Here is an 18,037-nt window from a genome sequence, read left to right as displayed (position 1 = left end):
CTGAATGTTTACATTTAGGCTTGATTATTTTTACAGTGTCACCCAATATGTGTGTTTTGATGCCCTGTGTTGGACCCGGCCATTTTTACAGGGTCATTTGCAAACTTTCTGCTTTCCTCCTCCTGTTCTTTATCACTACTGGTCAGTGTTAAAGTGTATGTGCTCTCTCTTCTAAACTTGGTATGACTGGCTTACACCTAAATGGCACATTTAATTTACCTGTAAGTCCCTTGTACAGTAGAATCCTTATACCCAGGGCCTGTAAATAAAATGTTGCTTGTGGGGCTGCTGCCCAGCTTGCGCCACCCACAGAAGTAGCCTTTCACACCTGTCTCAGGCATGCCACCACAAGGCCTACATGCGCAGTTTCCGCCACAGAGACTTAGCACCTAAATTGATTTCCCTGGTCTGGAACTCCACTTTTACTACACATGTCACCCCTAAGGTTGCGCTTGTGAGAGTCATCGTAAAACCTCCTTTAAGAGGGTTGCAGTGTACCTGCGCTTTCCTTCGAGTTTATGCTGTAACCAGGGACACTCTAGTTTCAATCTAGGAGCTCCTATGTCCCATTTACAATAATTACTGTGCTGTAACAGCGCGGCAGGGACCGGGCCTCCATCAAGGGTTCCCTTCCCGGCCTGCTGGCCAAGTCACACAGGATGGGCCCACATGGTAAAGAATGGAGGGTGAACCCCCCCATGTGGGATCTACAACCGGAAGCTGCCTGCTCCAACGGGGAGACCTCACCTGGTCCTCCCTGCAGGCAGGAACCTCCGTGAATGTGGTGTTGTGAGGAGAGAGAGGGGCAGCTACAGCCAGCTCTGTCTCCCTCCATCGTTGGAGTCCGTGCATCTCCTACAACAACACACTGGGCAGGGTGAGTCTCCTGGCTCGAGACCCCGTCCAGCCCAGAGTCTACTAGACATGGCCCATTCCTGTCCTTTTCCCCTGTGCTGACACACAAATTGCTGCTTTCCCCCAACCCAGGCACCCTTGCACAATGGTGCAAGGGTGCCTGCGTTGCGGGGATGATTGTTTTTGTGCAGGAAGGCGCCCCTTCCTGCACAAAAACAATTTCTCCACGTTTTGTCACTTTTACGCCACCAATGGGGTGGCATAGGGTTTTGACGCATTCCCAGGCTTACAAAACCTTGTAAATCTGGGAATGCGTCACAATCCATGGGTCTTGCGTGGGAACACCCATGCAACACCCATGGAAATGCCTCCCAAATGCAAAGTAAGGCAATGCAGCGACTTGTGCTGCGTTACCCTGCTCCATATTTACAAGGCCATGTAAAGCCACACAAAGTGGCTTTGCGTGGCCTTGCAGATATGCATCAGCAGCCTGTGCATCAAAAAAGTGGCGCATCGGTGGGGCAGTCTGCTTGTAAATCTGGGCCTAAGTTTTTAAGGTCATAGTATGTCCACGTCTGTTTGGCAACGTTAATTTGTGGTAGGGCCCTTGTACAGCATTGTATCACTTATACAGTGCGTTCATGCCTATTGATGTTGCCTCAGAGTGCTTTCCGACAGTTGGGTGAGTAATTACAGCTATGGTGCAGGGATGAGTGTTGAGTTTTTTGTTGCCCTCTGTGAGGCCCCAGGAATAAGCTTCACATTTAACACATGAATACATATGGGATAGGATCTCAAGCAACGTAAACAAAACCGCCCAACAACTGAGTTATTGCTTCAAGCAGATACGGCAGTTGTAAAGAACCAGGCCTTTAATTCTATCCTGAATATTCAATGGTTGTTGGTGATTTTTTGGAGTCCACTGTAAAGTTATGAAATACATATATCTCTGCAACTGAAAGTGTATAGGTCTGACTGCGTTCCTCAAAGATCCGAGACCCATGTGTGACATAGCTCAGCCACCTGGGTATTTTCTTTGTACTCTGTGACTTGTAGTCCTTCTTTTATGGGCAAAACAGTACTTCAATTCCCTGAATACATCACAAATACATGGATTTGATCAGCTACGCATGCATAGAATTCACAAGCATTTGCAATGCAATGGATCTCGCATTCTCCTGAATTAGAGCTATTGGTGTTGAAATTCATAACTGGACTTTTCCTGCCAGATAAATTGGTCAACCCTGCCTCATAATTTGGTATTTTCCTGCCACATAATTCCAGTGGCCCTGCATATAACTAAGGCACCACCATTTATCTTCTTCCTCTATCTGCAGCCACAAATTCAAATGTTGCCATTTAGCATCCCAATTTAAATCTGCCATGCTAATTCCAATAGAATACCAATTTCACCACCCGACCATTAGAGTTGTTGGCTGGCTAACACAGTTCCAAAAAAAAAAAAACACAAGACAGCCATGGAGGAGTAACAAGAGAAATAAACTAGAAGAGTCAACCAAACACATCAAGAGTGTTCAAACAGCCATAATGTAATAAGGATGTTAAGTTGGCCTGAATCATGGTCATAACTACAATAAGAAGAGATTAATAAAACATATACAATTATAATATAAACCTAATCAAACTTTTATCAGAAGTAAATGATTGGCATTAGACTGTAATGCTCAGAACAGCCCCTAGAGGACACTACAATGAAAACGGCATTTGTAAGAAACATGGTCATGTTATTATATAGTTATCCCTTAGAAGGCATAACCACATAAAAAAGGAAGTGCCTGAAAATATTGCAGTGTTACCATATATTTAGTCCCTATAGGACATAGAGCGTTATATATTTTCAGGGTTAGCAGGCCTACTATAATCATATTACAAACTAGACCCTTAAAACACAAACTACTCTCAGCAAAAAATTCCAACCATGACAAAGATTAAAAAGACACTGTATGGAGGAAGAGGTTATTATTTTGGGGTCCCCACTAACCTAGTGTGGGGATCCAGTGATAATGTAGACAGAACGAGAAGATTGTGGTGAATATTCTGAAGGTGGTCCCACTGTCCTAGAACCTCCACAGGCTGAGATATGAGCAAAAATGTTTTGTAAAAGAATGCACTACAAAGCATTATGGGACAACGAAGAACAGCAAATATTGCAGTATGTTCACTATAATGCTGAGAACAGCCCCTAGAGAACATCACAATAAAAATATAACTTGCAAGAAACACGGTCATACAATTAGCCCCTAGAGAACATAGCTATATGAAAATAAAACAGTACAAAGTAATGTAGTGCAATCATATATTTAGATCCTAGACAACATAGCGCATTACACAATTTCAAGCCCAGCAGACTTACTGCAATATTAAGGTCTTTAGACCACAAACTATTCCAAGCAGTAAAAACAAAAGATCCAACAACAAGAGACCTTATAAAAGAACTGAATGGTGGTAGGGTTACTATTTTGGGGTCCCCACTAACCTAGTGTGGGGACACAAAGTTGACCTAAACAAAAAGAGTGTGTCATGTTGAACATTTTGGTTGTGGTCCAATTGTCCTAGGACCACCACAGGCTTTGTTATGGGCACACATTTTTTAAAAAGAATGCTTGCAAAGCTGGGGCGACTTTTCCCTAGTGCAGTGAATATTGTAGTATTGGCTGTGCGGGGAGAGCCGCGTTGCAGATTTCTGTGTTTTTTAGTAAATCATTTTTCAATCATAAGTGTTTTTGGGAAAGCTATGGCATGTAAAGGGGAGAGCCAAAGTAAATGATTACACAGCAGCGTGAACAATGTGACCAGCACTCCAATACCGCCAATGGAGTTTGTGCTGCTGGCGCTGTAAGCGCTGTGAGCACTGTGAGGGTCATGGCTGCCATGGACGCTGAAAGGGAGAGGCAAAAGAAAAAATAGTTCATCCACGCCAAAGTACATCGGCAATCATGCAATTATCCATGCAAGAAGGTCAGTCTGCAAGGAAGTAACAAAACCGCCCCAAGGCGGAACAAATTTAAAGCAATTACCAATGACATCAAGCGATTTTGCGAAATGCAAGCCCACGAACGAGTGAAAGTGATGAGCGTGAGGTGGACGTGGTTAAAAGCCCACAATACTTACAATAGGTCAAAGCACTTGTGTGCTCGGCCTAACAAATCCAAAAGCCCTATTTGACTGGGTCTCTGGCTCGATCACAGTTTGCAGGTACAGCTTACTATGTGGCTGACCAGGCCTGGGCTGTTGGTCGCCTTCTCTTTACACTTTTTGATAAAGCAATCAGATCTCCAATCCCCCACAGCTTTCCTGACTGCCCCATTGAGAAGCAGCAGTCTCAGTCTTGAGATGTATAGATAATAATTCAGAAAAATACACTTTCTATTTGTATCTGTTTCTAAATGTGTTTGAGCGCCCTGCAAAATCGTTTTTCTTTTCTTTCTAGCACACATTTCTTATAACATATTTTTTTCATATTCTTTAATAATGATGTTTGGCCACACGCATGCCAAGTTTTGGCAGCAAGCTGAGGCACGAACCAATAAATTGACTTGCCTAAAATCCCACAATCTGGTGAGCAATTAATTTGAGGTCCTTGCTACATAAACAGTTGTAATAGAGTTCCATTTATTGAGTGGTGGATGCATCTTTTTTGCTATTTTTGCATCATTCACAGCTGTATAAATGTGACATTATGGGACTGCTGTTTTATCTGTGAAGGCAGGCAGTGTGTCTGCTACCGCACCTGTGAAGGAAAACAACGTAGGATTGCTGTGCCTGTGAAGGGAGAAGACTGAAATCATTACTTACTGGTAATCTTCATAAACCTTAGGCTGGTCTTCCTTGTCATAGTAATCACGTGTGAGGCGGTTTCCCCTTTCTCAGAGACCAATACCAAAGCCAATATTTCAACTGGCTTATAAAGGTCCCTCCCACCCGTAGCATTTTCTGTTATTTCCAAGCCCATAAACTGTACAGGAACTGTGAGGGAGAGAGGGAACCTACTGTGACAAGGAGGACCATCCTAACGGTAATGAAGATTACCGCTAAGTAACTATTTCATTACCCTTCGTCTTGTCCTCCTCATCATAGTAATCACGTGTGAGAATGTACCAAAGAAAAGTGAGAGACTTACACACTTTATGCAGCTCATAAAGTCTGTAATTATTATAAACAATGGTTACTTTATTGCTATCTTGATCAAAGAAGCACCAAAATTAATACAATCATTCAAAAATCAACTTCAACTTATAATATGGAAGGAAAGTGTGAGGATTTGCCCAGGTGGTGGCTTTGCATATTTCCTCAAGCGACAACCCCCCACCACCACCACCATCTAGCTGGTACACTATCCAGAAGTTGCTCACCATGGAAGAGTAGGCCTAGGAAATTACTTGTTTGACCCATCTACTGATAGTCACCATAGCTGCCTTCTTCCCATTATTTGCTGATCTATAAGAAACAAAGAGAGACTAAGATTTCCGAAAACCTCCAGATCTTTTCAACTATATCAGCAAAGCCCTCTGGACATCCAGGGAGGAGGGAACATTTCTTAATCCTAAAACACTGGAAGGACAATTTCCTGAGAAGAGTTAAAATGGGACTGTGTCTTTGGCCTTGTATTTGGGATCTGGACAAAGAATTACTCTGTCGGGAAAAAATCTCAAATATGCATAAGAAACCAAGATGATAACTCAACAACTCGACAACAGGAAAGCCACCTTATTAGAAAGCCGAGAGATGTGAGTCTGCTCGAAGGGTACAAAAGGATCCTTCTACAATCCCTGAAGAACCAAAGACAAATATCATGAAGGGAGAGGTTTGGATACCCTTGTTCTCTTCATTCTAAAAGAAATAAGACGTTTCTTCATTAAAGGGACTATGTGCCGCAATCTACCAGAAAAAACGCTAAAATATGAAATTGCTGGCCACTGAGCTGTTAAGGATGCTGGGGTCAAAACTCTTGAAAACCTATCCCTCACAAAATTCAATATCTTTAAAGGATCAGTAGAAACTGGATCATAATGAAATGTACTGCACAAGTTGGAAAAGGAACCCCAATGATCTGCATATGCTTTCAAAGTAGAATCTTTCTTACAAGACTCAATGTCACAAGCCAGCTACCTTAAACACGCTAAGAGCTGCAAGCGAGACCTTTCAATCTCCAGGCCGTCTGACATAGCTGACGCAACTGCTTGACTGCCAATTTTGTCGACTGAAGAGGAAAGAGCTGAAGAGACAATTGTAGACAAGGATCCATAGATATTTGGAACAAAACAGGATACAATTGTCTCCTTGGTCAAAATGGAGCAATTGGAATCACTGTAACACTCACAATCCTCTGAAGAACCTTTGGGAGGAAGGCAATCGAAGGAAAAGCATATAAGAGAACCAGGGAACCGACAGAGCATCTAACCCCCATGCTACCAGACATGGAATGTTGTACAGAAAAGTGGGAGAAGAGCATTCTTTGAGGATACATAAAGATCTATGACTAGGAGACCCAACTTGCTCGTCCCCAACTAAAATGAGTCCTAACCGAGATGGCAATCTACTGAGGATGGAAACTTACACCTGAGCCTGTCTGCCCTCTAATTGTCTGATCCTGAAATGTACATGGCCCTCAAAGAAACCAAGTTCCTTTCTGCCCAAGCAAATATATGGAGTGCTAGCATGGTGAAAGACAAGGATCTCACCCCCCCTCCTGTCAGTTCAGATAGGACTTCTTGATTGTCCATTCTCATCAGAACAGGCAATACATGGAGAGACCTGCTGACAGCCGACAGTTCTTGCCATTTGGAGAAATTTCAGCTCTCCACAGGAGACCAGCTCCCTTCGATTTTCTCCTCCTCGAGCTTTGCACCCCAACCTCCCTCAATTGTATCTGTTGCAAAGACCTGAGGTAAGAGGTCTACCAATTGAATTAGATTCTGAAGGTTTGAGGGAAACAGCCACTGTTTAAGATCTTATGCAATGGGTTGAGTACCTGCAATCTGAACTTGGTAGTTCTCTGAAGAGGGGGACCAGTGAGTCAGAATATGAAGAACCAATGGTTTCAGATGGTATTGAGCACATGGTACTACTGCAGTTCGTGAAGCAATCACACACCGGATTTTCATTCAGTGGCGAGCCAAAACTAAACCATAATGGAGAAGTTGCTGAATTTGAAACTAAATGTCCTACATTCTTGGCTCCAGAAGAAAAAGCCTTCATTTCTCCTTGTCCAGCCGAGCACCTATGAAGTGTTTGTGTCGCATGGGAATCAGTTTCAACTTTCACTCATTGAGAAGAAACCCCAGAGATTGCACAGTCGAACAAACCAACTTTGTATGCTCTTCTGCCTTAAAAAAGAAGGAGCAACAGTTAGCCAGACAGCCAGAAATGGGAATACCTTAACACCAAGCACATGATGATGATCCACTATTGAGGCTAGTACCTTGGTGAAAACTCTTGGGATGACAAGAGGCCGAAAGGTAACACTAAGTACATGGAAATATTTGTCTTGTACATCCAATGTGACAAGAATGATATCAAAGGGATTACAGCTTGAAGAGTTATCATCTTGAAGTCCAAGAGTTTGAGGTATTTATTGAGACACTTGAGATCTAAGACTGGTCAAAAACTGCTGTCCGCTTTCTGAACCAGAAAGTGAAGAGTAAAATCTCTGTTCTTTTCAAACATCTGGGGCAGAACCACCTCTCCTTTGTCTATCAAGGCCTGAACTTCCTGTAACATGGTTCGTCCCTTATCTAGATCCTTTGGACATGGAGTGCTTACAAAACTCTGATGTTGGGGAGAAAGAGAAATTACAGAACATATCCTTTGTGAACAATGTCCAAAACCCACGTCTGAGATCACGCATTGCCAATTTTCAAATGAAGAGTTGTATTCTTCTTCCCACCTTAGACGATTAGGCTGTTGGCCTTGAGCCTGCCGTTGTGGTTAGGTTTTACCCCCAGCCACGGCTCCTCAGCCTCGGGCCTCAGCCTCAAAAGGAAATTTTTACCTGAAACCCTGAAAGGATTTTTTTTAGCGTGTTTTATTTAATCCATAGTGTCCATCAATGCAATACATATGTAAACCTATAATATAATACCCAATTACACAGCACTGTATTAATACCATTGACCCATCTCCCAAAATGGTTACCTCAGGAAAAAAAGGTTGTAAAAAAAAAGTACTTTCAATTTTGCCAATATCATCTAAAACTCCAAACACATCCCCCAGTTGCGGTTCCTAACCTCAGGCTTCAGCCAATCCCCATACCAAAAGTGCTCCTCAATCCATCTTGTCAAGGAAGAACAGATCTGCGCCAGTCCTCCCACCCACCCCACCGCTTCCTAGCACCTTTTATCTTGAATATATAAGGTTTTCTCCATGTTATACATGCTAATGAGCCGAGAGAAACATTGTTGAATCATGGGTGGCTCACTGTCCTTCCAAGCAGTCGCAATTAGAAGGCACACCACAGCTGTTGAAATTAACATAAAATATAGCTGTCCCAGGTCCCCAATAGGGGAAACTTCAGTCCCTCCCCCCCCAATAACATCAGAAGTGGGTTTAAGCATACTGCCTTTCCAAAAATCCTATTCCAGTAGTCCTCGATACCCTCTTTGAGTGGGATTAGTCTCACACAGTCATACAACAAGTGCTCTATTTCAGCAGGGCGACTCCTGCACCGAGGGCATTTATCACCCACTCTTTTGCCCCATTTGAACAGCGTGGCAGGGGTATAATATCGCCTAAAGATCACTTTATAGTGCTGGGTTTAAGACTTGCCGTCAAGAGCACTTTACTCTCAACCTCTATTGTATTTTGAATATCCAAACCTTGAATCCCCAATTTCCCCGCCCACTTAGCTTCTTGAAAGTCAAGATCATCTACAGCAAAATCATTCAACACTGCACAGATCTGTTGAGTCTTAATTCTGGGGTGTAGCAAAACATCCAATAGGGGTATTTGTCCAGGTGAGAACTGATCGCTCAATAATTTCATTTAAAAAATCTCTTATCTGCAGGAATTTTTAAAAAGACCCCCTCCCCAATCCAAAATCCTACTGAAGATTAGTAAAAGAGCACAGTTGTTCTTGAGAATGCAAATCTTTCACCCGGATGATCCCCACCTTTTCCCAGCTGCTACATATCCCATTGTGAAACACCCCTGGAAATAATGGCACGTACCATAAACGGGTGTAGTGGTTGTATTTGGTAATCTTCACTGCTGTGCCAACTACCTTAACCTTTACCTCTCCATATACTTTAAAGCCCGCCAATCCCTTGAATACTGCCACACAAAATGTGAACACATACCTTCCAATCTTTTAACCCATTGCCCTTCCAGCTCCAGGTATGGTTCTAAATAAGTATAACACCTTGGTAGAAAAAAACATCTGTACAATGCTACACCTGTCATTTAGAGTAAGATGCAGCCCATTAGTTCGTCTTAGGTTCTGGCTTGCCTTGCCAATCAATGGCTCTAAATTTAGTTTATAAATCGCACCTACCCGAGTCATAACCCTTATTCCAAAAAACATGGAACTATCAACCCGGCGGACATCTATTCTATTGATATTTTCTTTGCAAATCAACTGTGTTTCTTCCTTTTTAACATGGTATCCTGATAGAGCTCCGGACTCCTCCCCCAATCATTCCATCTATGACAGAGCTATCTGAGGATCTGGAGAAAGCAACGCCATACCATCTGCGTATGCTAATACTTTGGTTTCAAAGCCATTCATATTAACTGGCTGTATCCGCTGTTCCTTTACCATCTGCCTTATTAAGGGGTCAATATACAAAGCAAACAAAATGGGAGAATGCGGGCAGCCCTGCTGAGTTGCCAGTCAAATCCAAATCTTTGCGGATTCTTGGCCCATAAATTGAAGTTGGGCATAAGGGCAATAAGGTAGTGCACGCAGGGCTTTCAGTATACCCAGTCCAAACTCCTTACACCCAAGAGCTCTCCAGAGGCACCCCCGGCCATTCGATCAAATGCCTTTTCGGCATCGAGAAGAATCGTAGCCATTGGGGCCCCCATAGTTGTAGCAATGTCAAATAGAGTGATGGCACGCTTCAAATGATCTACTGTACCCCTACTCGGTATAAACCCATGATGGCAGGGTGGGATATGCCAGCCTATAATCCTTCCCATATGGGTTGCCAGAATCTTTGAGTACACCTCAGTGTCTGAATTAATCAGAGATATTGGTCTGAATAATCCTGGATTTTCCAGTGGCTTCCCTTTTTTCCCAAAAAACTATAATATTCGTTCCCTGCCAAAAACTCGATGAGATCCCTTCCTGCTGAACCCCGAAACGCAGTTCCCAAAGGTCAGTAGCCAGTTCAGGGAAAGAAGTTTTATAGATTTCGAAGGGAATTGGTTCTGGGCCTGCAGCTTTCCCAGGAGACAAAGCCTTCAAAGCATTCTCTAGCTGCTCCATTGTTGTGGCCGAATCTAATACTTCAGACTCCCCACTATCTAGAGCCTCATAGGCACCTGCCTTCAAAAAATCCTTTAACTGCCCCTTGGAGGGATCTTTGTAAGCCATATAGAGATTTGCATAATATTTCTGAAGGAGGTTTACAGTATCTTGCGTCTAGTAGCCTCTCTACCATCCTTCCCTATAATTAATTCAATTGCTTTGTCAACCTTGTGCAGCCGAATGCTACGGGCCAAGAATCTGCCACGTCACTCACTATATTCATAGGCCTCTGACCTATGGGCCTGGAATTTCTCAGTAAGCTTTCTTGAATAGAAGTTATTAATCATAGCCTTTTTTATACTGACCTCCTGCTGAATCCCCAGACCATGCTGACCTGTCTGTATTAACCTCACATTATAGGCCTCCAGTCGCGCTGGGTCTGCATTTAATTCCCTAATCTCCTTGTCTTGCTGCCTTCGGCAATGAGCTACAAAAATCGTCTCCCCTCTCACTCCTGCCTTAAATGATTCCCATACCGCACCTCTGGAAGTAATACTCCTGTTAATTTCCAGAAACTCTACTAACCATTTTTTCATATAATCTACATAATTCTCATATAGGAGGAGTTTTCTATCAAACGTCCACTTGCTAGGGAATTTTATCGTTCCCAGCCCTGTGAGTTCCAGAGCCAGAGGATTATGATCAGAAAAAATCCTCTGCAGTTTTTAAAAACTGAATTGGCCACCAGCGCAGAGGAAACCAGAAAATAGTCCAAGCAAAGGTATATTCGATGTGGGTGCAAATAATATTTAAAACCAGGGTCCAGGGCATTCTTTCTGTCCCAAATAAATCTTAGCCTGTGTGTATTCTAAAACCCATGTAGTGCTCTAAACACCAGGAACTTCCTCCCCACATACTTCCAGACTTTAATACCACTTATACCAACCGTCATATGCATATTAAATTCCCCACACACCATCATGGGTGTTGGCCATGCAGCCAGCTCGACCGTCAGTTCTTCCTAAACTGCAGCCTCATCCAAATTAGAACCATTAACCGAACAGACTGTAAATATGGTTCCTGTAGCCTGGGATACACAATTAGTCCAAAGACCATATTTGTCTACCAGATTACATTTGACTACAATCAGGCTTTTTCTCACCAAAATTGAAACCCCCCTTGTGGATACACTCTGGGTGCTACGGGCTGCAAGAGAATGCCCATTGATCTGCAGAAATGCCTTCTTTATCCAGGGTATACAAATTATATCTGTCCCATGTGTTCAGTACTTCACCCACCCTCAACGTCTTGGTCCTCTCATTAAGCCCACAAACATTCACTCAGGATATCTATAATTTACCACCATACATTGATTTCTATCTGAAAAAAAATCCCTCATCCTGGGTAACCTTAAATAAATGACAGTTATCACATTGAAATCTCATTGAATTTATCACTCCCAAATTCCATCTTAACATGCTTCTTTTTTCCCTTGCTCTCTCAAGCTCCTTCCCCCACCCCACACACCCCAACACCAGTCCCCTCCCTATCTTGCTCCACCCCTGCCCCAGCCAGCCCTCAACCTCCTATCCCCCCATAAGAGGCAGCCAGACCAACTCCCTGTCTGACCTCCCCGTGCCAACTGAGCCATAAACTGTCATCACATCACACGGCTAATTCTAGTTCTAAAGCCCCCTCCACCAAAAACAAACCCAAAACCAGAGCCAAGAAAATCAAACCGACAAGCAGAAAAAAATCCCTGCAAGGCCTAAAACGCACTGTCATTTTCAGGGCTCATTCAATATTCATTCGACATCAATCCGTTTGGTAAACCACCTGTCCAGCCCCTGCTAACCAATCAAATTTAAAACTGCCATGGATCACTGCTATGCTAATTGATCAGGCTTCCTCCCAGATATTACTAACTGTTGCCTTCCAAAACTTAATTGGCCTTAATCTCAGACGTGAATACCTGTGTCTTCTTGTTCCAAATAACTTTTAATTTCGCTGAGTTGATCAGGAAAGCTTGTGTCCCTTTTTCTTGAAACGGCTTGATTAGTTGTCTGAGATGCCACCTTCGCTCCACTGTTACATGGCAGAGATTGGGCCTGACTAAAAATGTGCATCCACCCACTGTACACTTTCTATCCAGGCGTGCCTTCTTATAAATTGCCTGAAGGAGTTTAGTTTTAGTTTAGTTTTATGAGTTTATTGAGTGCATAGCTACCCTAGGGCATCCCAGCGCTAAAAGTACACAACGATTCTCGGAAAGACCAAAGGGAGCAGATTAACTGCAGAAAAGGATAGTTTTCAGCTTCTTCCTAAAAAGAAGTTCTGAGGATTTGTGGCGAAGTTCAGAGGGCACAGCATTCCAGAAACTGGCAGCCCTGATGGTAAAAGAGTTACCACCCCATGATCTCTTGACACGAGGGATATAAATCTGTCGAGAAGATAGAGATCTCAGGTGTCCAGAGGGAACATAGAAGGAGATCCGCTTTCTAAAAATAAGAGGGCCCCTATTATGTAAGGCTCTATGAATAAAACACATGGATTTGAAATGAATACGCTGTTTGATCGGGAGCCAATGAAGAGTTACCAGCGCCGGTTTGGCAGAGAGGTGCCTGGGGGAGTTAATAAGAAGTCTAGCTGCTGCATTCTGCACAATCTGCAGCCTTTTTATTACATACTCTGGGGAACTGAGATATAAAGAGTTCCCATAGTCCAGGCGAGAGAGAACCAAAGCCTGGACAAGAATTCTTCTGGCAGTAAAGGACAGAAGATTAAGACTCTTCCTAAGAGCTCTGATAAAACCAAAACAGACAGAGGAGATTCTTTTTACTTGCAGCTCCATCGTCAGAAGAGGGTCAAGCAGAAAACCTAGGCTTTTTACCTGTGCCTTTGGGGGAGGCAAGCTATTAAAAGCCTCCAAATGCAGTGCCAAAGGGGAGGCAAGGGTACTGTTGCCTATGATCAGTACTTTCCGAAGAGGAATCCCCAATACTAGAAAGGGATACCACTAATTGAGTGTCATCGGCATAGGTGACCATTGAAAGATTATAGGGAGTGACTACTTTGGCCAAAGATGATAAATAAATATTGAAAAGAGTTGGGCTCAGGGAAGAGCCCAGAGGAACTCCGCAAGTCAGAGGCACAACGTCAGACAAAAAAGAACGATCCAAAACTTGGAAGGATCTTCCTGTAAGGAAAGAGGAAAGCCAAGAAAGGGCCATGCCTCCTAGCCCTCTCTTGGAGAGTCTATCACAAAGGAGGGTGTGATTAACAGTATCGAAGGCTGCACTAAGATCAAGAAGGATAATAGCAACATGACCTCCTTGATCTAGAAGTTGACGAGCTGATTCAGTCACCGTAAGGAGCGCAGACTCCGTGTTATGTTGAGCTCTAAAACCCATTTGAGTAGGATGTAGGAGCTCATGACTCTCAAGATAACTGGTCAGTTGCAAGTTTACATGTTTCACCAGAATCTTATCTAAAACAGGAAGAAGAGCAATAGGTCTGTAGTTGTCCAAAGCAGGAGGATCAAGCTTTGACTTTTTCAGAAGAGGTTTTATAATAGCATGTTTGAGGGACTTAGGAAGAATGCCTGAAGACAGGGAGCTATTGAGTATTTCTGTCAGAGGTGAGACAATAATGCCTGCAGCCTTCAAAAGAATAGAAGGGGGGTCAGGGTCCAAGGGGGAGCCCGATTTAATGTTAGAGAGAAATTTAAGAGTTAGCGCGTCTGCAAGGGGTGAAAAATTAGTTTGCTGGGTCCCAGCAAAAGGAGGATTTGTATCCTGCTTGTCTGACTTCTCCTGAGAGGGGGATGAGAGAAAACCAGAGTATATCTTAGTGATCTTATCCTGGAAATGAGCTGCTAGTACATTACTATATGTAGTGGAAGCTTCTACTGGAGAGGCAGGCATAGAAATTATGGTAAACTCTTTAAAAATCTGGAAAATTTATTTCTGAAAGGTAGAAGAATTCTCTACTCTATTGCTATAATTGGCAGTTTGAGCTGCCTTGATATTATAGTGATAAGATCTAATGGCTTGTCTATAAGCTTCTTTGGCAGAGGAGCTGTAATTTTTCCTCCAAGTTCTCTCCAATTTTTTGAAGTTCTTTCTGAGTTCTAGTAGAGAGGATGAGAACCAAGGATTAGACTTATGAACAGGTTTTTTTATTCTCAGTTTATTGGGCAAAACTGAATTCAAAGAGGTAGAGATCCAGCTATCAAATAGATCCGCGGCATTAGGGGAGGCATAGTCACTGATTGTAGAAGAGGCACGAAGTGCAGTGTGCCAAGTACTTGGTACCAACTTCGACCAGGTACGCCCCACAGTGTTGAGCCTGGGTTGGGGATCTCTAAAAACATCATAAGGAAAGGTAAGTGACAGTAGAAAACGATCCATCCAGAGTAAAGGCAAAGAGGATGAAATGGTGAGATCGGCGATATTGCTAAAAATAAGGTCTGAGGTATGACCCTTCAAGGAGCAGGTAGTTTTCAAAATAAACAAATATAGCCCTAGGTTTCCCCTAGTCCTGAGTTGTCTGCTCAACTGCATCAGAACTTGGTGGGCTCTCTGACTCTCACAGAAGCAGTCCCAGCCTTGTAGTTCTGGAATGGCCTTCTGGAACAAACCCATCAGAAAAGATCTTGCATCCCCTCACTCCTTCCCCTCAGGTATCCTAAGAACCCGCAGGGTATTCCGCCACAGTCGATTCTCCTGATCCTCCAACTTCCAAAGGCTTCATGTGCCTCAGTAAGCCCCTTAGCTGCGCCCACATCTGTTTCCAAAGCTACAGTCCTCAACACCAAGGTAGTCATTCTGTCACCAATTGTGGAGCACACCTTCGCTACTTTGCACACAGTACTCTGCAGTTTACGAGTCTCTAATCAAGCTCTCGGATTATCTGCACACATCTCTTACCTGTGGGTCACAATAGTCTCATAAATCAACTCCAGGGTCGGGGGAGGTGTAGTGGAAGGGCCCTCCACATCCACCGTAGCTGCCCTTGTCAGAGGTGGCTCACACAGAGCGTAATCTCACTTCAAATCTATCCTGCCCCACCTACTGACCTTCCCTACAGTTTTATGGGAATTCGGCTATTCCTTGCTCTATACTGAACAACTAGATTTGGTACAGTCGTCTTCTCCTAAACCCTTTGACTTTAACTCTGAGTCATCCTCCGACCACTCCGTTCCATCAGGCAACAAACAGAAATATTCACTAGTTTCTGGGTCCAACCTATTTTTTTTTAAAGAGGACTGTATAACTTCGAGCCTGGAGCTGCGCCTGTGAATCCTTTCTGAACAGAATAGGCTCTGCATGAGTCGTGGCACCTAATGCAGCACAAAGTGGTGTCACCATCTCAGCTCCCCATCCCAGCCTAGTCTGACCAACAAGCCATATCTAATAGGGATGCTGCACCACCCTGCTGATCCCCTGGGCTGCCCAGTATATCAACCATTTCTGATACAGTGTGGGGTGTGTAGCATAGTACCCTAAGCCCGATGCAGCCATCTCCATTGCTCCATTGGCTCCATTGGCCCCATTACTGCCGCCAAGAACTCCAATGCTCTCCTCACTCCGTCCAACTTCCTCCTGAACGCTTGCAGGTCTCATCTCTGCCCCGGACTGAACAGGTAGATTGATCTCCTCCATAGGTCGCTGCAAAATATCCACGATTGTTTAGGGTGACATACAGGCAGGTAACATGGATTACCTTGTTCACTCCTGCGTTTCTTCACAGGTTGCCGCAAAACATTCACAATTGACGGGGGTGACATCCGGGGAGCAGGTAGCATGGATTTCCTTGTTCTCCCCTGCATCTTCTTGCGGTGAGTTTCGGCAAAAAGGTTTTGTAAAAGGAATGCCCCGCAAAGCATTAAAAGGAGAGTTTCCGAGTGCAGCGAATATTGTAGCGTCTTGACTGTAATGCGGAGAACAGTCCCTAGAGGACACCATGATAAAAATAGCATTTTTCTTTTTGCTTTCAACCATGCTGCATAACAGCTGCATTGCTGTACAACATGGCTGAAAAACCAAAAGCCAATAGATTTTGTGTAGGCAATACCTATTGTTTTTTTTCAATGCTTGTTTCCTATTTCTATTTGGGCTGTGTATTGCATTCTGCAGCACACATAGAGGGAGGAAAACGGCTCCATTGATTGTTTTTGTGCAGGAAGGTGTCCCTTCCTGCTCAAAAACAAACATTCCTACAGCTCAGACACCCTTGCACCATGGTGCAAAGGTGCTGGCGTTGGTGGATGGCAGCCAATTGTGCGCCAGCGCAGTCGAAGAGGGCAGGAATGTGCTGTATCTTAGAGATACAGTGCATTCCTGCCCTTTTCTTTTGATACAGGACAACGCAGCAATAAACCTTGCGGCTCTGCCCTGAGACAAAATATTGTAAATTTGGCCCTACGCCTCAAAGGTATTGCTTTGTCCTTCATCATAGGCAGACAGATTACTTGGATTACTGGACCGTACATCAGACTACCGACGAGTCCTACTTGTTCTAGGCCGGTTTTGTGAACAGGAATGTTCGACCAGTCCAGGCTCCTGAGGCTGTCCTTGCCAACCGCAGCAAATGTCCTTGTCTTTCCATCTGCATGATAGGACATTTTATGGCGCCCGTGAACAGGTGAGAGTGGCTAGCCAGTGGGTCAAGGGCCATTGTACAAGGAAAGAAATGGGCCTCCTGGCTACTCATTAAACTGTGAAATACATCAATAATCGCGGGTTACTTTGCTCCTCAGGCCTTTGATCCCCGGTACCATTGCTATGAAAGCTACGCCCCTGCCAGCTGGAAGACTTTAAAACCCAGACGTGTTACTGTATAAAACCGAATGAAAGTAAGCACAAAGGCGATACATAGAGACAAGGCTGCAAGAGTCTGTCATCAAGTCTTGATAATGATGTAAGGGTTTAGTCGTGTTTGCGGAATCATATGGGAATAGGGTGCGATCCTGTGTAGACGCGAGATATGCGGGGCAGAGTGCCGAGATTAGCATCCTTGCGGGACCGGATCTGCCTTTTATATTTCAAAAGTATAAACGATAGAGCACTCAAAGTAAAGATCTAGAAAAGAGCATGTGGCGCCCGCAAGCAGGAGAGAAGGGGGAGATTAAATGTAACATTCGCACTAGAGAGCCTGTGCAGGGGACTCTGTTCGGGGGCGGTGGGGACACGGCAGTGGTGGTCGCAGCTCGTGGAGCTAAAACCCATGTCCAATCTGGTGGTTTAGGCTAATGCTGGGACAACATGTCTGCTTGTAAAGCTCCTTTGGGCAGGTAGACAGGCCTCAGACAAACTCGCATCCAGACAGTTGGTGGTAGATGCGGGAACTGATAAAATCGTGGCGTTCGTGTAGTGAAGACAGACCCTCTGAAGATAATTTGCTGAACAAGATTTTAATAATAGCACGAGCTTGGTTCCTTTCCTATTTTCCAGGGGTATAGAAAAAAATCCTCGCACGACCCAGGTGGGACTTGAACCCACAATCCCCAGCTCCGGAGGCTGATGCCTTATCCATTAGGCCACTGGGCCAGTTGCGAAACGTATTCATGCAGGAAGTCTCGTGTTAGACGTCGTCAGAGGTAGACTGATTAGTTATAGATACACTCCTTCTGGACTTATCTGTACATATCAGTTATCAGGTGTGTTGGTGCAGTTTGGCTAACCATGATTACAACTCCAAGAATGCACTACGTTAAATCGAACCATGAACTGGAAAAGCAGTGTCCCTGTGACA

General features: G+C 44.0%; 1 non-coding gene across 1 annotated transcript; it reads right to left on the bottom strand.

Moving 5' to 3' along the window:
- Nucleotides 1-17,759: 17,759 nt before the first annotated feature.
- Nucleotides 17,760-17,832, bottom strand: TRNAR-CCG (transfer RNA arginine (anticodon CCG)). Its single transcript has one exon. It is a non-coding gene; the product is annotated as a tRNA-Arg (tRNA).
- Between the last annotated feature and the right edge of the window lie 205 nt (nt 17,833-18,037).

The sequence above is a fragment of the Pleurodeles waltl genome, chromosome 3_1 (genome assembly GCF_031143425.1).
Source record: "Pleurodeles waltl isolate 20211129_DDA chromosome 3_1, aPleWal1.hap1.20221129, whole genome shotgun sequence".
Lineage (NCBI taxonomy): Eukaryota > Metazoa > Chordata > Amphibia > Caudata > Salamandridae > Pleurodeles > Pleurodeles waltl.
Note: the sequence above shows the minus strand (reverse complement) of the source record. Positions and strands in the feature narration are given on the sequence as shown.